This window comes from Oncorhynchus mykiss, chromosome 1 (assembly GCF_057628025.1).
Source record: "Oncorhynchus mykiss isolate SJ-2025 chromosome 1, ASM5762802v1, whole genome shotgun sequence".
NCBI lineage: Eukaryota > Metazoa > Chordata > Actinopteri > Salmoniformes > Salmonidae > Oncorhynchus > Oncorhynchus mykiss.
In genome coordinates this window covers 53,782,730-53,806,418 of record NC_143022.1, presented here as the reverse complement: position 1 = coordinate 53,806,418, position 23,689 = coordinate 53,782,730, and the positions used below count along the sequence as shown (strand labels likewise).

The 23,689-nt window shown below is 42.5% G+C and overlaps 1 protein-coding gene across 2 annotated transcripts in view; it reads right to left on the bottom strand.

Annotated features, from left to right (window-relative positions):
- LOC110524604 (prickle-like protein 1) overlaps window positions 1–23,053 on the bottom strand; it is a 49,752-nt gene extending 26,699 nt beyond the window's left edge. The window contains exon 1 of one of the 2 annotated variants that reach the window (XM_021604437.3): window positions 22,466–23,053. The gene's annotated coding sequence lies outside the window, so the exon portion shown is untranslated. Of the gene's footprint in view, window positions 1–9,622; window positions 9,732–22,465 lie in introns of those variants that run through there. The other variant, XM_036979638.2, reaches the window with a different exon arrangement.
- Between the last annotated feature and the right edge of the window lie 636 nt (window positions 23,054–23,689).

Genomic DNA, 23,689 nt, shown 5'->3' with positions numbered 1-23,689 from the left:
TCGCCCTTGAACACGGACTCACAAAACCAAAAAGTCTGGGGTAGCAAACACAATCCCACGGGGTTGTAAGATGCCCAGTAAAATATTTCACAACTGTGCAGTTGTATGAGTTCATGGCCTACGTATCGCAATTCACGTCATCACACTAGTGGTCATGTGCGGCTCAGTTGGCAAAGTCGTGGGTTCAATTTCTCGCAGGGATCACATACTAACAACGTGCACTGCTTTTCTTGCAGGCTTCTTTTTGATAGAAACGTCTGCTAAGTGGCATATAGCCTATCATATATCCTCAACCCTACCCCATCACAGAGGCTATAAAGCGGAAACAGTGTAGGGGCAACGAGAAGGTCATGACAATCTCGGCTATGGGACTCCTCTCCCCCGCAGTGCGGTTTAGGGTTAGGGTTAGTTTACAGTTTACTGTTGTCGTTCAGGGCCCATTGTTGAGAATAGCACCCACTGATGTGTGAGTTACCTTATCATAAAAGCTAGAAGCCTGACTGTCTCATTCTCGAGGCCTTTAATGACCTGCCAATGCACCTAGGGTATCACCAGGAGAGGAGCCTGACACAAAGCCCCAGAGTCATAAAGATAAATAAACCCCATAAACCCCTATCACTCTACTGTAATAACAATCCATTTGATGCACTGAAAGAGGGGGAGAAAAGGGGTCAGAAAAGGGGGGGAGAGAAAAAGTTCAACTGGTAGTGGTGGTGTAGCTACAGTAGCAGAACAGTCATTGGTGGAACAGGCAGCGTTGATATTGACTTAGCTAGATTGGTGCTGACAAACCCAGGTCAGACAGAGCATGGTGGGATGGGGCTTAGAGGCTTGTTAGCCTTCTAACCCTCAGATAACCCATTTTAACAGTTCTCACACAGCTGGGCAGGCACGTCGCCGGTGCATTTGAATACAGAGCATTGAGAACAGTGAGAACACATCGCTGCCTGGCTATTTTAATGTCAAACTACATTGGTATTAATGTCATGTTGGGATTGGGCATTTGGTTAAGTAATCGTTATAAATGTGTTATACACTTAACCTTTCAGAAAGGGATTATTGTGTGATTCATCACACCAGCAAGCGTCATTAATCATAATGAAAAATATTAGAAAATCATTTTTTATTTCTATTTTGCAATGGCCGCATCTGAACTTTTAAACCTTGACTGCAAATGGATTACGGTCCATAATGGTATTAAGTTATACAAGCAAAATAAGGTTTCTAGTATATGATGTCAGACCGCGTGAGGGAATATGTAACAAATTACTTTGCAAGTATGTAAAGGAATGGAATGTACAGGGATATTCTATTCCATTATATTTAGATGTAACTGGAGTACCAGGATATTGTTCCAATCATGGAACTCCTCCATGCATTGCATTGAATTGCATTGAATGGCATTGAATTGCATCGCAAAAGCAATGCCTACATAACACATCTGTGAGTGGCCTGTCAAAACATCTCGGGGCAATATACATAGTCTAGATGTGCCGCCACTTTATAACGACAACACTCCTGTCTAACTGCATCACCAACACTGTTACAGTACAATCTAGGGCTGCATCCCAAATGGCACTCTATTCCCTATATAGTGCACTAATTGTTGGGCCCTGGTCAAAAGCAGTGCACTAAATAGGGAATAGGGTGCCATTCAGGATGTATCCTAGGATAGTCAGGGATAGGTTGGTCATCGTATTTCATCCGCAATTTGACACCCTCTCACCCAGTTGTAAAGTGGGGAGCTCATTGGATACAATGGGAAGTATAGAGCGACAGAGCTCCTCAGGGCTGTTAAAGGGAGGAATAACCTTTATTTGAGGACACTATCACTGAACAAAGGACCATGGCAGTCTACACACAGCAGAGACTAGGGCTGAAAGGAAATGTCTTATACTACACACAGCAGAGACTAAAGCTAAATGGGAAGTATACTACACACTTACTAGCATAAAAGCTGCTGCCATAGTAACAGAGCAAAGCCTGTCATATGTGGTCCTGCTCTTGTTAACTTTAAAATGACAGTTCAACAGTTTGGTTAAGGTCAAGCTGAGATCTCTGGTGAGTTTCTGAGAACTCTGGTGAGTAAAAATGTATACAGTATTACATATAGCAAGTGAACTTGAAACTTTGTTCAATTCGAATGTCTTTCTTTTGAAAAAGGCTATTTCTTTCCGTACCTGAGAGACAACTTTAAATTTTCCTGCTTCTGTTCCTGTTGGAACAGCACTCAGTAGGTCAACATCCAGGTTCAGGATGTGACTCCTGCTCTCTGAGAATGACCTCTAACCTCTGACCAGACTTCTAGCTGACCTCAGCGTCAGAAGGATACACCACCCGCAACATTTGACACACAAAAAGACACAAACAAAACTGCAACTAAACACATCACACATCTGGGACTTACTTTTCCTCCAGCTCTCCTCAGAGTTAAACACTTTATCCACTTGCATGGTGAGGGACACACACACACACACCACACACCAAGGAGGAGGGAAACCATTTCCTGTTCGTTTCTAGCCCAAAGCTAAACTGGCACATTTTCTGGACCGCCTAGTTGAACCCGCCAGGGTGCGAGCGCTCCGTGGCTATTCGTTGTAACGAAGGAGGCCATGAAATAAAATGAAAAAATCCATTCCCTTCCTTCCCACACATGGAAGCGTTTTCCCGACGACCCACAAGGCCTTCAAAAGGCAAACTATGGCAGTCGACAATACTCTTGAGTGAAACAGTTAAACACTTCTTCTCTCAGCACAGTCAGGGATCCCATCAAACGCACAAATAAAATACAATAAAATTGCATTTGTCACATGCTGAATATAACAGGTGTATTAAAAAAAAGTAAGTAGGAAAAATTTGCTAAATAAACTAAAAGTAAAATAGTAACACAATAAAATAACAATAACGAGTCTATATGCAAGTACCGAGTCAATGGGAAGGGGTACGGGTTAGTCTACAGTACCAGTCAAAAGTCTGGACACACTTACTCATTCCAGGGTTTTTCTTTATTTTTTACTATTTTCTACATTGTAGAATAATAGTGAAGACATCAAAACTATGAAATAACACATATGGACTCATGTAGTAACCAAAAAAGTGCTAAACAAATCAAAATATAGTTTATATTTGAAAATCTTCAAAGTAGCCACCCTTTGTCTTGATGACAGCTTTGCACACTCTTGGCATTATCTGGGCAGCTCTAGTCTTTAGCTTAGTGAGGATGTTTCCAGAAATCTATGGCTTCTGGTTGGGATATGTACGTACGGTGGGTACGATATCGTCGATGAACTTATTAATGAAACCGGTGACTGATGTGGTATTACTCCTCAATGCCATCGATTGAATCCCGGAACATATTCCATTCTGTGCTAGTGAAACAGCCCTGTTTGCCTAGCATCCAGTTCATCTGACCACTTCCGTATAGAGCGCATCACTGTCACATCAGAAGGATAGAGTTATGGTCAGATTTGCCAAATGGAGGGCAAAGTAGAGCTTTGTACATGTCTCTGTGTGTGGAGTAAAGGTGATAAAGATTTTTTTTCTTTCTAGTTGCACATGTAACATGCTGGTATTAATGACTTAAAATGGATTTCAGTTTTCCTGCATTAAGGTCCCTGTCCACTAGGAGCGCCGCCTCTTGGTTGAGCATTTTCTTGTTTTCTTATGACCTTATACAGCTCATTGAGTGTGCTCATTGAGTGTGATCAGCATCGATTTGTGGTGGTAAATAGACAGCTGCGAAGAATATAGATGAAAACTCTCTTGGTAAATAGTGTGGCCTACAGCTTATCATGAGGTACTCTACCTCAGGCGAGCAAAACCTTGAGGCTTCCTTAATATTAGAGATTGCGCACCAGCTGTTGTTGACAATGAAACACACACCACCCTCGGAGGCTGCTGTACTGTCTTGCTGATGCACAGAAAACCCCGCTAACTGTATATTATCCATGCTCTTGTTCAGCCACGACTCTGTGAAACATAGGATATTACTGTTTTTCATTGATTGGATAGTCTCGAATGGAGCTCATCCAGTTTATTTTCCAGTTACTACACGTTCGCCAGTAGATTGGAGGGTAAAGACGGATTATCCACTCGTCAATGCAGTCTCACCAGACATCCGGCTCTTCGACCTCTGTAACAGCGTCTCCTCTTAATACGAATGTCAGGGATATGGGCCTGGTTTGGGAAGAGCAGTATTTCCTTCGCGCCCAACACATTAAAGAAAAATCATTGTCCAGTTAGAGGTGAGTAATTGCTGTTCTGATGTCCAGAAGCTCCTTTCCGTTATATGAAACGATGGCGGACAAATTATAACATTTCTTTTAAACTGTGCAAAAAACACACATAATAGTACAATTGGTCGGGAGCCCATAAAGCGGCGGTCATCCCCTCCGGCGCTATTCTGTTTTTTAACAACATATTTATTGTCATTTTTTACAATCATCAGCAACAATAGGACACAGATAATGCCCTGTTATTCCTTCCACCTACACAGCATGCTACATGGGAGCACATCGTGTAAAACCCTTCCCTCCCCAACACACGCTTCAATGATTAACAAGAAAAAAATGAGACAGAATGACCTTCACATCCAATGCTAGAAAATAAATTATTCAACGCAAAAACAAGTAATAATAACAATGCATTAATGAAGAAAATAATAATGAGGCAGCTAAGGTGACGTCTCTAGAAACTGCTGAAAGTCCCCCCCAGACATCAGTAAATTCAAAGGGTTTATTATGTAAATTGTATGTAATTTTTTTCAGATGGAATATAGGAATTTAGCTATTTTAGCCACATCTGCTTGCTTGGCGGAGTGTTACTCTTCCATATAATAGCTCCGGCGCCATTCTTAACACAATCATTAACATTCCTGGAGGAACACTGGCTCTGTTAGCTACAGTATTTTATAACAGGCTAATTTAACATGCTCCAGTACCACTGCACAGAGGGAACTCTGACACAGTCAGTAGTGATGCTTCATTCTCATTAAGGTGGTAGTAAAAAAAACAGAACAGAAAGAAGAAGAGAAAGGAAAAGAGGCTGAATTATACCACTCCTTCCATAGCCCCCATGGCCTTCCTCCCCTGGCTCTGATGTTGACCTCTTCACCTCTAAATGTGGATGGCTAGCTAGCGGTCACAGGTAGCCTAGAGTTAAGCTTCAGGGGACATAGAAGTCCCAGACCCCATTATTAGACTTCTGTCCAGGGGCCAGGGGTGAAGTATGAGACGTCCATCGTCACCAGACAGTTTGCGCTGGTTGAGTAGACAGCTATGTTTGACCATGGCCCTGGGCTGGGCTCGGGGGACCAGTGTCCAGGCCTGTCTGTAGCTGGGGGTCGCATTGTGGACAACAGAAGAGGTCAGAGGTCGCCACAGAGGGGTAATTCATGAAACACACCAAGAATCTCACTGCCGATAGACTGCTGATGGGTACTTATCACAGGGGGAGGCCGTTCCTTCTCTTACTATAACAAAAGCGGTACCTGCTGTGTTCCGACCCGGTAGCGATCTACCGATTATACTTGTAGAATCGCAATGCTCATCAGTGGCCAACAACTTGACTTTGAGCCAAACAGAGAGCACAAACCCCCACATGGGGGAGCAATTACGTACATTTTCTACGTATATATCCACCAGTGTAAGCTCCTCCTCAGAAGAAGGGGAAGACCATCCTCAGCGAATTTCGTAAAAATAAAAATAGTGAAACATTAAAAAGTGATCCTTTTTAGATAACACTATACTAAATATGTTCATGTAACCAAATAATAGATTAAAAAACACTATTTTGCAATGAAGGTCTACCATAGCATCAGCAGCACTCTGTAGGGTAGCACCATGATGTAGCCGGAGGAGAGCTATCTTCTGTCCTCCTCTGTGTACATTCTTTAATACAAAACCTTCAATCCCCCTCTTCAAAGGGGGGGGGACTCTTGACCCAAACTGCTACAGACCTATATCTATCCTACCCTGCCATTCTAAGGTCTTCGAAAGCCAAGTTAACGAACAGATCACCGACCATTTCGAATCCCACCGTACCTTCTCCGCTATGCAATCTGGTTTCAGAGCTGGTCATGGGTGCACCTCAGCCACGCTCAAGGATCTAAACGATATCTTAACCGCCATCGATAAGAAACAATACTGTGCAGGTGTATTCTTTGACCTGGCCAAGGCTTTCGACTCTGTCAATCCCCACATCCTCATCGGCAGTGTCAACAGTGCCTGGGTTTCTCAAATTATTGCCTCGCCTGGTTCACCAACTACTTCTCCGACAGACTTCAGTGTGTCAAATCTGAGGGCCTGTTGTCCGGGCCTCTGGCAGTCTCTATGGGGGTGCCACAGGGTTAAATTCTTGGACCGACTCTCTTCTCTGTATATATTAATGATGTCGCTCTTGCTGCTGGTGAGTCTCTGATCCAATATCCTGATTTTAAAAAATCCTACAAATCACATGGGTATGGCCTGTCTGCAACAAACTTGAAACATTTGATCAACTATTAACTTGGGTCCAGCCTGAAGTGATGTTTCCACTACCGAACTTGCAACATTGTATTAAATATTCTAGGCCCTCACAGTTTCCTGTGCCAGTGAGCTCGGGACAGACACAGCTGTAGGCTATTTGTGCAAGGGATAAGAAGCAGTGCTTGACTTGGGCAGGAGCTCAACGGAGCTGAGTACCAGCACCTAAAATGTTCTACTGCTTAAGCTCCTGTTCCTCTTATAGAATATTAGCTCAAAAGTATTGTGGAGCCCCAGCACCTAAATATAAACAGTAGCAGCACCCAAAATGAGTACTGGAACCTATTTCAGTCCAAGTCAAGCACTGATAAGTAAATCAGGTAGGCCTATTTTATGACGTTTCCACTGGATCAGAGCATGACATCTTTCACTTTCACACTGAATTATTATCGAAAGGAAGAGAGCTGGAAAGATTTTTCAAATACATCGAGGAACTATTGTCATTCTCAACAGATGTAAAAACAGACTTTGTTGCTTGCTTTTTAAGGTGAAGAAAACATAACTTTGAGAATCTCCACAGTTCATTAGTGGTGGTGCATTATACCAATCAGAAATACTATCAGATCCACAAATGGGCACATTTGTGTCTGTATTTGCACGCTGGCCAGGTAGCCTATACGTTCTCAGGTGTGAGTCCTTACTCAACATTGCAAATAATGTATCCACTCTGACAATAAGAAAGGTAAGACTGGAATAAATAATATATTGAATGCATTAACAGAAATTACCATAACCAAACAAACATTGTAGATTAGAAATTACAGGGATTAACGGTAAATGTACTACTGGCGATGTATTTAATAGGGAAGTGATATTGACCAGTCGACTAATTGGGGTCAGTCCTAAGAAGCAGCTTTTTATGAAGCTATAGTTCTATTAGCTATGTTGACTATGACGTTAATATGGTGAAAACTATGTAGGCTGTGTTTAACAGTTAGCGTCATGGTATGAAAGTTTGGCTTCGTAAGGTTTTTTCGCCTGGTCACATACAGCTGTTGTATTGTTCACGGAAGTCCACAAGTGAAGGGAAAAGGTGAGAGGAGGAGAGAGCGTAGATGCGAGAAGGAATTATATATACAACGAGCAAAGTTATCATGCGGTTTATATGTGGCGGCTAGTTCTGTGTTTGCTTGCGATCAGGGATCTAATCATTCTGACGATTCTGTTGAGAAACATTTCTTAAACGGAATTAAATGGGCCGAAACGGGGAAAACATACCTGGCTTTATCCAATATAAACTCTTGTTTGCAACTGTTGTACTAATGATTAAAACCTAGATCAGCAGCTAGATGTCACTGCCTATCACCTTGATTACTCTTATTTATCTTGACCTGTGCACCTGCGTTGTAAACTTTCATTCGTTGGCTAGGCTGTATCAACCTCATGGTGGGTTATAGGGAACATTTTAGTATCATGTAGTAGCCTAAACCTGTCAATGTTACATTGAGCTAGGTGAATGGAATATGCTGTAATAGAAATAAGGCCATGCTCATAAAAATGTATTTGTCCTCCCTCATCTTAAATGGGACCGGCTGCCAGTGATATCCACGGATGAGTCAGTAACATTTCATATGCATTGTAGGCTATGGGTTGGTAGCTAGCACAGACGCAATGCACACAACACTAGATACTTCCTCCAAGGTAGCTAATCACTGTAGCTAGTATTGACATCATAATGAAATGACAATGGATTATCTAGTTTCCATGAAACAGTTGTCTGTGTTAGCTTCTGAGTTAGTGCAGTCCTTAGCTAGCTAGCTAGCGATGTTGTGCTGGCTAGCAAATATGCTAATGTTAGCTAGTTAAACATTTGGCTATGGGATTATGGAGAGTGAATTAAATTGTTTCCTCATCATCTTGCTAGGTAGTTATATAGCTGTGGCCATCTGGCTAGTATCAACACAGGCTTTCTACAAAATAGCAACATTTGCGTAGATACACTACATGACCAAAAGTATGTGGACACCTGCTTGTCGAAAAAAATCTAATTTCAAAATCATGGGCATTGGTCCATCCTTTGCTGCCATAACAGCCTCCACTCTTCTGGAAAGGCTTTCCACTAGATGTTGGAACATTGCTGTGGGGATTTGCTACCATTCAACCACAAGAGCATTAGTGAGGTCGGGGATTGATGTTGGGCGATTAGGCCTGGCTCGCAGTCGGCGTTCCAATTCATCCCAAAGCTGTTCGATGGGGTTGAGGTCAGGGACCTGTGCAGGCAAGTCAAATTATTCCACACCGATCTCGACAAACAATTTCTGTATGGACCTCGCTTTGTGCACAGGGGCATTGCCATGCTGGAACAGGAAAGGGCCTTCCCCAAACTATTGCCATGAAGTTGGAAGCACAGAATCATCTAGAATGTCATTGTATGTTGTAGCATTAAGATTTCCCTTCACTGGAACTAAGGGGCCTAGCCTGAACCATGGCAAACAGCCCCAGACCATTATTCCTTATCCACCAAACTTTACAGTTGGCACTACGCATTCGGGCAGGTAGCATTCGCCTGGCATCCACCAAACCCAGATTACTCTGTCAGACTGCCAGGTGGTGAAGCGTGACTCGTCACTCCAGAGAATGCGTTTCCACTGCTCCAGAGTCCAATGGCGGCAACCTTTACACCACTCCAGCTGACGCTTGGCATTGTGAGTGGTGATCTTAGGCTTGTGTGCGGCTGCTCGGCCATGTAAACCCATTTCTTGAAGCTCTCGACTAACAGTTATTGTGCTGACGTTGCTTCTAGAGGGAGTTTGGAAATTGGTAGTGAGTGTTGCAACCAAGTACAGACGATACGCGCTGCGCGCTTCAGCACTCGGCGGTCCAGTTCTGTGAGCTTCTGTGGCCTACCACTTTGCGGCTGAGCCATTGTTGCTCCTAGACGGTTCCATTTCACAATAACAACACTTACAGTTGACCAGGGCAGCTCTAGCAGGGCAGTAATTTGATGAACTGACTTATTGGAAAGTTCACTGAGCTCTTCAGTAAGACCATTGTACTGCCAATGTTTGTCTATGGAGCTTGCATGGTTGTGTGCTTGACCTGTCAGCAACGGGTGTGACTGAAATAGCCAAATCCATTAATTTGAAGGGCTGTCCACATACCTTTGTACGGTCGGCAGGCAAACGTTGGACAATCCTACCGGTGTGTCTGAGCTTTAAGAGCGATCCATTCAGAGAGCCATTCTGAAGTCTGCTGAAAGACCACAGAACCCTGAGTCAAAAGAACATTACGGACTGTTAAAATAAATATTATGCTGACTCAAAGTGTGTAGCTAGCTAGTTAGTGCACACAAGATTTAGATTCTGGGAGATTACAGAGGAACAGACATAGCCGACGGAGGCCAAGCTATAACCATTATAGTGCCCTGGGCCCAGGAGGTTAAACTGAACGCACAGCTTTAACAGTGTGCAGGCTAGGCTATGTGAGGAATGGAAAACAGGACACCAGCCCCTGTCTTATCACCTCACAGATTGCACATGTCATTCCCATGGCACGGGGCTTCTTATTCTTAGAACCCAGGCCACTATGACTGCATCCCAAATGGCACCTTATTCCCCTTTAGAGTGAACTACGTAGGGAATAGGGTGCCATTTGGGACACCGGCTATGTATGTTTTCTTCTGTCAGCGTCTCTGTGTTATTGTTGGAACTGTTACCTTCTAAGGTCACTAATGACATCTAAACGTTTCAATCAACTTTAAGGAATGACATGGTCTACCATGTGGGAATGTGCTTTGTGGACACATGCTGAAGGATTTCGCAACATTTTAATGGCAATTCGATAAAAAATAAACTGTTATTCATTTGCCTTCAAGAAATGTTATTATGTTGTTTGCTTTGTTGAGTCATCTTCTGATCTGACTGTACTGTGGTTGTGCTCGTGTGGTTGTGCAAATGCACGCGTGCGCATACACACAACCACACATACATACACACACACACCCCGCACATTACATCTACATCTGAAGCTAGTGCCACTGCCACCACCCTAACAGTCAGAACAGGAAGACAGTGTGAGCACACCAAACAAAGCCTCAGCTCTTTGAACTCCTCTCTCTCTCTCTCTCTCTCTTCTACACTCTAGGAGCTGCCATGGAGGTCGTAGCAGGGCAAACAAACCTCTCTTTGTCATCTGGCTGGGGCTATTGTGGCCCTGGGGTTTACTCTGCTAGGTATGTCATCCTCGGTTAGTCTCGCGTCAATATTGACCCACCTCTAGGTTAGCCTCCAGCCCACCTTCAACTGTGGCTTATAGTCACTTCCACCAGATGACAAAAGATAAGTCTACTCACAACATGGGGGTAAACACTAGTTAGCACACAAAGGAAAATACACATGGAGGATGAAGCCGACTGCAATGAGATGATTCATGTCCTGCAAAAATGATCAACTGGAAGGCAAGATGTTAGCTCCACAACAAGTGTTAGGGAGCCCTGAATGGGCTGCTATTGATAATTCACACAGAGAGGGGGAGAGAGCGCGAGATCTTACACAGGCCTTCCCTTGTTCCATCTCACTGTCCATCAACTACTTTGAAGGGGAAGGCAGGGAGGGGATGGACTATACCGTCGCTCTCGCCCTGGATCAGCTGACACCCTCAATGGTGTCATGCTCTTTGATTCGGGAGGAAATGACCCGTAACAGAAAGAAAGTGAGAGAGCAAGCTACTTAATCGATGTGCAGTGAGAGATAGAGAACTCACTTATGTCAGGAGGAGGATATGGGACCATGCAAGGCATTTAGGAAGGAAGTAAGGGACAGTTTTCTGTCTTTGTATCATTCATCTTCTCCTCCCGTGCAGGGCCTGTGAGAACCTCTCCTCAGTCACTACTGTTCTATGTTTGTTTATCCACGCAACACGCATCAGTGAACCACACCTCTGGACTGTAATCTAATTCAGAGGTTCACATGGAGAATGGTGAATGAGGTCAAGTGGCTATATAAGCATGCTATGGCCTTCTGGCGCTGGAGGCTAGACACACACACACACACACACACTTGAGGCTATCAGCAGGCGTGTGCTTGAAGATCACACTAGAGAATTATCTCTGGACCAGGAGATAGAGATGATCTCACATGAGTAGCAGTATTAGACCTTGTAGGAATGCATGAAAAGTGGCCGCTTTAAATCTTGAAGAAGGAGAATTTATCTGAGTCTGCTCATTTTAGGGCTTTAATCTAATGATTGTTTCTCAGAACCATTTAGAATTACTGAATATCATTCCATTCTATGCCTTACCATTTTTGGCATTTGTGGTTATGCGTTTTAGCTAAATAATGAGAATGTGACCAGACCACTATGTATGTTACCAGCCACTGAAGACACCTCATCAACACTTACTTTAGGCCTATAGGCAAAATGAATGTCTCACATAAGTTCTAATAACACCCAAATTCTAGATAAAAGTATTGTATTGTCTACTAGAGCTCGCAACCTAGTAAATCCCAGAAAATACATTCACTGCAGCATGTATAAACCCCCACACCCAATAGAATCCATTAAATACCTGACCTTTTCCATATCATCAATTCTCCCTGGCATGACCTCTCCTGACAATGACAACAGACTGGGGGCTGGACTACAGGCCGGCGGGTCTGGAATGAGAAACACAGGAAGGACCAGGGGAGGGGAAGAGTGTTTTGCATACTTCCAGCCAGGGGTCCGGCAGGGACAGAAGGCTCTAGATTACTTTCCTGTTGGGGTCCAGGTAAACAAGCTGTGTTCTTTAATGACTATGTCTCAGGGTGATGTTTTCTTTTCTCCTCTCCTATCCTTGTGATGCTACTGTGATTACTAGTAGGAAACCCATAACCTCTTAAGCCCAGGCTTCTCACATACCAAGACAAGATTTGGAAGGATGGCCACGTAAGACTCGGAACCCCATAGATGAGGAGAAGGGAAAAACAGGCCCTCCTATGGGGCTAGTACACTCTTAGAAAAAAGGGTTCCAAAAAGGTTCTTCGGCTGTCCCCATAAGAGAACCCTTTTGGGTTCCATGTAGAACCCTGTGTAGACAAATCTCTACATTGAACCAAAAAAGGGTTCTACCTAGAACCAAAAGGGTTCTTCTACCTGCAACCAAAAAGTGTTCTTCGTAGGGTTCCCCTATGGGGACAGCCAAAGGACCATTTAATGTTCTAGATAGCACCGTTTTGTCTAAGTGTGTAGTCTGTGTCTGGATCAGGTTGGACAGGACCAATTTTCCATCTAAGTTTATGTGCAAATGCTCCATTGCAATCAACACATGATTTATGCTATCATCAACTTAAGTGTGCGCATATCAGGTTAACATTTTCACATGTGAGTTCCAAATCTCTCATACCATTGCCCCAACGTGAGTTTTTTCATGTGCGTGATGGCAGAATGCGCTCACTGTTCCAAAATGTGATTGTTATGCAACAGGACAGTTACCAGCCCTGCCCCTAACCTCTCTTGGGTAGAGGGCAGTATTTTCACATCCGGATGAAAAGCGTACCCAAAGTAAACTGCCTGTTACTCAGGCCCAGAAGCAAGGATATGCATATAATTGGTTCATTTGTACAGAAAACATTCTAAAGTTTCTAAAACTGTTAAAATGATGTATAGAACAGAACTGATATGGCAGGAGAAACCCTGAGGACAAACCAACCCTCCCAAAAAATGTTTTAGCCTTCCACTGTTTTCAATGGCTGACACTTTTATTATAAGGCGAAATCCTCCCAGATTGCAGTTCTTAGGGCTTCCACTAAATGTCAAACGTCTTTAGAAAGAGTTTCAGGCTGGTTTTTGGAAAACATGTAACGTTTTTCTAGGTGGCTCCCATTTTGGCTGTAGTGTTTCCAAGCGCGTGGAAGAGAGCGCGGTCTTTGGTATTTTTCTCCGGTAAAAACAATAACGATTCTCCGTCTTAAATTGTATTGTTTATTTACGTATTAGTGTACCTAAGGTTTGATTATAAACGCTGTTTGAAAAAATGTATTAGTAACGTTTGGGATTAATTTTTTATGCATTTTGGTGGATTATGGTGGATTATTGACTGAAGCGCGCCAGCTAAACTGAGTTTTTATAGATATAAAGGAGGACATTATCGAACAAGAGGACCATTTATGATGTATCTGGGACCTTTTGGAGTGCCAACAGAAGATCATCAAAGGTAAGGCATTTATTATATCGCTAATTCTGACTTTGGTGGCGCACCTGCCTGGTTGAAATATGTTTTTCATGCTTTTGTATGCGGGGCGCTGTCCTCAGATAATCGCATGGTGTGCTTTCGCCATAAAGCCTTTTTGAAATCTGACACAGTGGCTAGATTAACAAGAAGTTAAGCTTTATTTTGATGTATTACACTTGTGATTTTATGAAAGTTAAATATTTATAATTCTGTAGTTTGTATTTTGCACTCTGCAATTTCACCGGATGTTGGCCAGGTGGGACGCTACCGTCCATAAGAAGTTAAAGCAAGGCAAGCTGCCTGCTGATTATCTATAGGCTATGTTTTAACTTGTCAATTTGAAATGATTTTCGAACAAGTTTTATTTTCTAACAACAGTTTGAATTGAGGTGTGTTCCGCCTCCTCAATAATTCACATAAGAAGTAGCCCATTTCACTGTTGCGTACAATTTATGTTTGAGGCTTTACTGAGACGGACAAACTTCTCTCTTCAATGAGAGTCCAAACACTTCCCTAGTGTTTCCCCAGATCAAGTATGAAGACATTGCGCATCTCTAGTCAGAACAGAACAACGTTTTGCCCCAGCACATTTTCTGGCTGGCTCCCGCATTGCCTTCCTGGTTGTTTTCCCTACAAATTGTGTGTATTCCTATCAGAGTTTGTGCCTTATTTTCTGTGTATCGTGTTGTCGTTTCTGCTGTAGTACACCATATGTATGTATGGATCATAATGCATTTACTGTTTTATTCACATGTTTTCAAGTACTGGTGACAAATCATGCATTCCGATTATTGAATAGATTTTAATGGACACATATTTGATGTGTGTAAAATGCTTTTTTGATGGGCCTCCAGACTAGCGCAGCGGTCTAAGGCACTGCATCACAGTGACTCCCCACTTAACCTCTAGTGACTCCCCATCCCGCATGAGGGAGCGTAATCATCGACTGACACTAATTAGCATAACGCAACAGACCTAAATATTCCTAGAAAATATTCATATTCATGAAAATCACAAGTGAAATATATTGAGACACAGTTTAGCCTTTTGTTAATCACCCGATCATCTCAGATTTACAAAATATGCTTTACAGCCAAAGCTAGACAAGCATTTGTGTAAGTTTATCGATAGCCTAGCATAGCATTTTGTCCAGCTAGCAGCAGGTAACTTGGTCACGGAAATCAGAAAAGTAATCAAATTCAATCGTTACCTTGGATGAGCTTCGGATGTTTTCACTCACGAGACTCCCAGTTAGATAGCCAGTGTTCCTTTTTTCCAAAAATATTATTTTTGTAGACGAAATAGCTCCGTTTGTTCTTCACATTTGGCTGAGAAATCGCCTGGAAATTGCCGTCACGAAAATGCCAAAAAATATTCCAAATGAACTTCATAATATCGACAGAAACATGGCAAACGTTGTTTATAATCAATCCTCAAGGTGTTTTTCAAATATATATTCGATAATATATCCACCGGGACAATTGGTTTTTCAGTAGGACCGATTGGAATAATGGCTACATCTATTTTACGCGAGAATCACTCTGAGAGCATCAGGTGACCACTTGCGCAATGTAGCCGCTTACGGGTATTCTTCAACATAAGTGCGTAAAACTACGTCACAATGTTGTAGACACCTTGGGGAATACGGAGAAAAAGTAATCTGGTTGATAGCCCATTCACTGCTCAATAGGGACGCATTGGAACGCAGCGCTTTCAAAACAAGAGGCACTTCCGGTATGGATTTTTCCCAGGCTTTCGCCTGCAATATCAATTCTGTTATACTCACAGACAATAGTTTTACAGTTTTGGAAACTTTAGAGTGTTTTCTATCCTAAGCTGTCAATTATATGCATATTCTAGCATCTTTTCCTGACAAAATATCCCGTTTACTACGGGAACGTTATTTTTCCAAAAATAAAAATACTGCCCCTTAGTCACAAAAGCGTCTGTCAGACCAAAGATGTTATAACAAGGGATAGTTCACTCTAATGACTTATGGTGCTTTCAAGACAACTGTGAACTCTGAAAGAAACTTGGTAAAATCATGACGTCAATGATCTTCAGGTCGGAAAGTCAGAGCTCTAGAAAGAGGCCAGAGTTCCCGAGTTGGAATCCGAGTTGGATGACCGTTTCTTCCAGTTGCCAGTTGTCTTGAACGCACTGAAGTCGGAGATTTCCCAGTTCCCAGTTGTTTTGAAAGCGGCATCAGATTGTAACTTTGGTACCTCAGGGTTGCCAGCTCAGACCCCCCTTTCCAGGGGTTGTATTTTTATTTAGCATATAAACTTCTCTTGTGTTTGCCCTCCATTATTGATAAATCCCCCATCATAGTAATATTTCCTGCATCATATCCCTCTCCGATAACTTCCCCCATTTCTACCCCCTATGGACTTGAAAACCCCCACAACTGAAAACCCCCACAAACCCCCCTAAAATGTTTTCATCCCTACGGTTAGGCTAGGCAGTAGGCTTGTATTTGGTGTGATGATCTGCGAGGTGAAAAAATGTATTTGCTTTGTGATTTGTCAAAAACAGTAAACGACTTGTCAAGTCATGTGCTCCGGTTCTTGTATACAATGTAGCAAGTACATTGACGCTTTGTAATATGCTAAAAAGTGTCAAAACTAAGTTAATATTTTCAGGCAATGAGCACAGCCATCTTTGACTTTGTTTATTTGCATTTTATAGTGAATCCCATTCTGGGACTAGGGAGTTTTTGCCAAGTCAAACATAAACAAACATGGCTGTCATCATGAAGAATTTAGCTGCTGTTAGCTTAGCTGACACGCATTTATTTTCTAAACAACATTACATTAGTCTCTTGTGCTCACCTGAGATGTGGTACATTGTAAACTAGTCTCGCTGTTAGGTCGCTAACTTATGTTTTGTTATTTAGATTGGATTATGGAATGAGTTTGGCTGTGGATGTGTTCCGTGTGATGCTTGGATGATGAAGTTCGCTTTTATCTTTTACAATAAAAGGTCAAATTGAGGAATAAAGTTAAGACCTTTATTTTCCATCGGGACAAAAATATATAAAAATGCTGTTCAGACAACAATGGTGTTTTAGATGTGTTTGCTGCGTCATACGTTCCATTGCTACTGCTCCAATCACATATTTGAGATCGTACGCTGCAGGGACCACTCAACAATGATCACAAATACATGATTGTACACGTCAAAGGGTTAAGATTCCACCCTCAGAGCTGGGCATCTTGAGTATGGATAGGGAAATAATGAAATATGTGTGTGTGGGCTGGAGTATGACTTTCATCATCGTGGTGGTCTGATGTTTATACCCACAATTACGCTGGGTGTGTGGTTCTAGCAGCAACAGATGATCTGGTAGGGCATTAAACTTTGTGTGTGTGTGTGTGTGTGGTTAGAGCACCACAGATCTGGTAGGGCATAAAACTCCAATGTGTGTGCCAGGTCTCTTTTTTTTCCCCCACATCATCCTGCAACTCCTAATAAACAGAGTTGTGTCTGGAAGTGCTAAATCACTAACTACCTTTAATCACTTTACAAAAATGCTAAGCATGTCAATTCAATGTGGGGCACAGCTTAGGCAGGCAGATCTCACATGGCCTTAGCTTTAGCAGGTTGGGAGATGAAAGTTTGAGAAAGAAACGCAAAGAAAACATACATTTATGATAAAACTCCTATAGAGGACCTTGTGCTAGTTAGTGTAACTGTTTGAGTTCAAAGTTTAAAGTAGAACATCTTCAACACAAACAAAACATGAGGCAAACCTGTGATTAAACTACTACAGAAGATCGGTGATAATAGTGTATCTTAATCGCCTCTCTTCGAACGAGCACACTCTGGCTGCACTGCCCTAAAAATGATAACTCAAGCAGTTTACATGGAGTGAGTTTGTGAGTGACCGTGTGTGTAGGGACCACCAGCGTTTAAACAAGTCACAATTCATTCAGCTCCCCGCCATCCTACCACAAACTGTTTATGGCCGAGGCCACCGATGGGCTCTGCAGTCACTCTGCAGTATTGACTGCCATGGTTTGACTTCCACCTCTCCCTAGTCTGGCCATGAAATACTGGGTAATTCCCGACAGCTCACAGCCTATCGCTCTCTCTCTCTCAGGGCCGTAGCTACATATGAGGACACCGGGGTCCGGACATCTGCATTTCTTTCACATTTGACAAGGTTTTGCACCATTTTTTAAAATTAACAATGTTGTTAAGACTAAAGTAAAAACATTGTGAGTCAACATCTAAATATTGCTGCTCTATCTAGTACCTCCTTTCTCTTTCCTGTTGATGGTCCCTCTTTCCAAAATAAGCGATTACATGAACTGGAGAGAGAGAGAGAGAGAGAGAGAGAGAGAGAGAGAGAGAGAGAGAGAGAGAGAGAGAGAGAGAAGGGACAGGGAGAGAGAGAGAGGGAGGGGTTGTCCAGACTGTTTTCACACTCTTGCTTTGACCACCATGCAACAGAAAGAGAAAGAAAACCGTTATGATTTGGCTACAGAATGATGCATTTTTAATCATTTAATAAATCCTAAACCAAATTGTTATCAGTAAAAACACTATAACTAATTGGTAGGTCTCCCTTTACTTGTTACTTCGGTGAACTTGCGTTATCCTTTCTCTTCACGAGGGAGAGACATTTGGAATATATCTTAAACATATGTGGGGTTTTGGTAACAGAATGACAAGACACTAGGCAATATTTGTTAAACTTAAAGACGGCAAATAATTTCTCCCAAGCTAAATGTAAATGTTGATATTAGCTGGCAAGAGTCTTTACTTCAACATTATTGTGTTTTATGTGTTTCTACCTTTTAAGACGTTTTCTGCTAGATGTTTATTGAAGACCAATTTGCCATATGTTTTACCAGAAATCAAAGCCATTGCGTATTACACATTTTTTGGATGGAAAATGGTTGAACAACTTATATATATGGCTCACTATCTCAAAAATATTGACTCTCAGCTTTCATTTGACACCAAATGTGATGAACCTATGAACTTCACATGTTAGTGCTCATGGGGATTTTTACATGGAAATACCCTACTGCTTTTAGGCCATTCAACAGGCATGCAGAGAGCTGGCCGAGCCCACACACACAGACACACACAGACACACACACTCTGTCTGGGGATAAAAGCCTGCCAGCCCAGTGCCAGAGTGTTTGGCTTGAGAGCGATTTACACGGACGTGAGGGTGATTCATTCAGTCCTGCACAAACACAGCTCTGTGTACATTTCACTGCTAGGGGTATTAAATCAACAGAGGAAACGTATACACATACAGGCACCGGGGCTTTACATTTCTGCTCTTTCGCACTCGGCTAGACGGCTGCCGCACACACACACACACACACAAACGTGAGCAGCACACTCGCACCCACACACACACTGTGGGTCTGTCACACACACACACACACACATGTGCACACACACGCCGACGTGTCTGACTTTATGTCTAAGATTGGATTCATGTCTGTGATCTGTCCTCAGTTCTCCACACCTCTAGCTGATGACACACTAATGCACTGGCACACCACAGCACTAATGTTATGGAACCAGTCACTTTCACAGGATGAAAGGTCTACTTGAGTTGAGTAGCCTGGTCCCAGATCTGTTTGTGCTGTATAGCCAACTCCTACTGGCATTGACAACGACTTTAAGAATTGGTTATACTGCGCCAACAGATATGGGACCAGGCGATTAATAAAGATCATAGGAGTTGGCTATATAGGCCAATAATGTACAAACAGATCTGGGACCAGCCTAATATACTGTAATTTGGGGTATTCGTATGAGAATAAGCAGGCAGGGTTATAAACTACACAATCCTGATCCTGTGAGGACTGAACTGCTGCATATAAAAATCTAATGAAGAACCATCTATTCTACAAACTTAAGATTTATTGAGCTGGCACTCAGTTGGCCATGGTGCATCTACAATGTTTCCAAGGCCATGTCCATGAGAATTTATAACAAACCCAAACTTTTATTTTCCTTCTTGGATTATATTCTGATTCATATTAGATGGAAAAATGAAAAAATAAATACATTCATGGTATTCAGCTAAATCTTCCAAAATGAGACATCCAAACATTACTAGACGTTTGGGGCTGGTCCAGAAACCCTTTCCTGGGCCTTTTCTTAGTTAATATTTTCTCCATAAATAACGACATATTCATGAGAGGATTTGCACCCTCTGCAAACCATTGTAAGCAAGCCTGGTTTCTACAGATTTCATTTCTCCTCCTAGATGATCTAAACCGCTAAATGAACACTGCTGTTCAGTCTAGGCCTAAATAGATGTGCTTGTGAGGAAATGTATAGAATACTTCATATATAAGCAACTTTGAATATTATCACAGGAAATCACAACAACATTCGTTGGTGTATGGTGTTACAGTTGAAGTCGGAGGTTTACATACACTTAGGTTGGAGTCATTAAAACTTGTTTTTCAACCACTCCACAGATGTCTTGTTAATAACAAACTATAGTTTTGGCAAGTCGGTTAGGACATATACTTTGTGCATGACACAAGTAATTTTTCCAACAATTGTTTACAGACAGATTATTTCACTTATAATTCACTGTATCACAATTCCAGTGGGTCAGAAGTTTACACACTGTGCCTTTTAAACAACTTGGAAAATTCCATAATGCCCATCGTTATGTTTGGAGGAAAAAGGGGGAGGCTTGCAAGCCGAAGAACACCATCCCAACCATGAAGCATCGGGGTGGCAGCATCATGTTGTGGGGGTGCTTTGCTGCAGGAGGGACTGGTGCACTTCACAAAATAGATGGCATCATGAGGCGGGAAAATGATGTGGATATATTGCAGCAACATCTCAAGACATCTCAAGACATCATTATTCTGACATTTCACATTCTTAAAATAAATTGGTGATCCTAACTGACCTAAGACATATTTTTGTTCAGTGTAGTTATGTCATAGTTAAATGCCATTGATGAGCTGACCCAAAAAGCTGCCAACCAAAGCAGTGAGTGGCTCTTCTGGCCACTAGGTGACACCCCTACCTTGATTTCTGCTCTGAGCCCTCCCTGCCCTATTTTACCCAAGAAACACATACATGCACACACACACACACACACACAGCATGCCATAGTGTTTCAAACACACATGTTTCTGCTCTCAGATTCACTAATAACTTTCACATGGACAGAGATTACACTAACTCAACCCCAAATGGATTGTACCCCATCACTGACTGACCAAGTGTCCAATAAGACCTTCAGTTAAAACTGCTCATGCATAACACTGTGAGACACCAATCTGAAGTGTGAGAACTGGTCCGTCTTTTCTCACCTCTCCGAGCTGACAGGGTTTAAACAGGGCGGTGTAGGGGATCAGCAGATGGATCGAGACTGTACATAGCCATAATATGACATTTGAAATGTCTCTCTTATTTTGAAACGTATGTGAATGTTTATGTAATGTGAATGTTTATGTATGTAATGTTTAATGTTAATTTCTGATGGTTCATTTGACTTTTGTTTTTATCTATTTCACTTCTTTTTTTTGGCAATGTAAACACGTTTCCCATGCCAATAAAGCTATCTGTGTTTTTCTTTCCCCCATGCAGCCTACCAGCTGTGGTCACAGTGACAGATTTCAAGCCAGTCTGCCTGGGTCCGTTCATGTCAGTGTGCTTGCCCACACGTGCGTGCGTGCGTGTGTCGTCCTGCTCTCCCTCTGGCAGAAACTGAACCCAGGGATTGCCACAGAGCCACACTAGGCTCCATACACTACAAGCCTCCAGAGAGAGCATACATACAGGGCTTAGTGGCTTATGTTGATGTTGACTGTCTCCCGTTGGGAGCAAATATTATTTAAGGAAAGCTTTTGTCAATTAAATACAACATACACGTCCATGTGTTGGTGCCTTTGGCTACCATAACATATTGTGATGAGTGTGTGCGTGTGTCAACATTCCCTCATTGAGAGAGTCTAGTTTAACAGTATATCCATCCACCAAGAATGTCAAACACACGAAACCACAGAAAAGGACTGAAAAGTGACACTGTGAACAGAGAGCGAACACAATCTCCCTTCACTAGTTGAGCAGAGCGCACGGCGGCTCGCTTCGAGTCGGGGATGGAATTGCGCAAGGAGAGACGGACAGACAGCGCAGCAGCGGCCACAGTCACAGTGCCTGGCCGAGCAGTTGTCACGAAAGTGACAGGCAACAGCTGAGTCCATACATCTGGAACCCAGGGGGCCTCCACACCTCGAAGCTCGACACATACACACACTATATTTTAGACCGCATAGCCACAAGTACATACAGAAAGGGTTTGTTCCTAAGACCACCGCTGAGAAGGAAAGTATTTGTGATCTTATTCAACGGTTAGGCTAGGCTATTTCCATTCTGGAAAGCATTCATAATGATTAACAGACCATGGGGATTCTGAAAACATTATGAATGACATATCTGATATGTAAAATAGGATATAGAAAGCCCTCGCTCAGACCCTTGCTAAAAAAAAAAATGCCCGGCAAGCGTTCATAGCCAACAGCGGTGCATTTAAATATGATAGAGCATCTGATCGAAAATTCACTTCTCTAGAGGAAAAATTGCCCAATGGTTCTTGTGAATAGTAGCCTAATAAAGGGATGCTACTCGTGAAAAATAATTACATAAACACATTTCACCGGGGAGCTCAATTCAGGCTCTTAAAAGTTCAACGAAATTGCTATATAAAAACAGTTGCCATTATGCCATCTATTGGCGATCATTTGATACTTGAAACACTGATACAAGGACGCAATATAAATGGTACCCTTACCCCCAAAGAGTTCAGAACCAATATTCCTTGAGTTGTAGAAACGATTCACGTTACGTCGCATTGGCATAGGATGAAATGTCCAGAAAGCGCACCGCTGTCCGGTAGACTTGTCCCGAACTGAGCGGTTAGATTCGTCCAAATGTTGGCGACTGCATGTTGTTGGCAAAACGAGTGAAGGGTCTACTCTGTAAAGTTCACCTACGAATGTCACCGTATCTCCGGTTCGTAATGATCTCAGCTCACGACCAACACCGATATGACATTAGCGTTGCTCTCTGCCAATTGGCTTAAACAAGCAACCCCCACCAATTCTAGAGAGAGAGAGAGAGAAACGGATGGAATTCTTGGTAGTCTGGAAAACATTGAAGGTTTAACCGCGAGTTTACCCGTTTCCATTTACTGGGACTCTTCCAGAGTGTTTGTTATTGCATATCATAAACGGGTAGTCATTCGAAATGTAGGCTGTTTATTTGATTAAATCGTTAAATCTATGAATTGGCCTGCAATTAAGTTAAAAAATAATCTTCCTCTCTCTCTCTCTCCCTCGCTCTCTTATGAAACCCGCAGGACAGTTCTTTCTTGGTAAGTGAACTCACTCCCACTACTGCCCATCCTTTTCCAGCATTCTCCACCCCGTTGACTAGCATCTGCAAAAGCACTGCATAAGTGCAATATGTTATAAATGATTGTTATCACTTAGCATACACCAAAATGACTGGAGCTAGGCTGACTAAAATAATGCCCAAAAGGTCAAACGTTAGGTCAGCATTAAGGTCTTTGTGACCACATCACTTTTCCAAAATGGGACATCAAAGCTAAAAGCTAGATGTGTATTATACATGTGACAAATTGATGATTCTGATTGGAGGACCTTTGACCCTAACATTGGAATAAGGAGCTCCGTCATTGTTTGACCCAGGTCATGACCCACTGACCGTCACGTCTCCGCCCGTGTGAAAGCATCATAAGTGAGACCAGGTTCTGCAAGCCGAAACCTGTCAATCAATCTCAACCAGTGTGCACACACAGTTTGCAGTTCAATGGCGGGAGTGCATCGCTCTGACAGATTTCATCTGGACCAGATGGATGCGTAGCCTATTTCTCCATGGCGTTGCACTTCAATGAAATATATTTTCTCTGTGTGTTTCTTTTCCCCATTTCTCTTCCTCTGAAAAACAACAGTGAGACATACTAAAGAGCTCCACCCAACCATGTTCAAAGTAT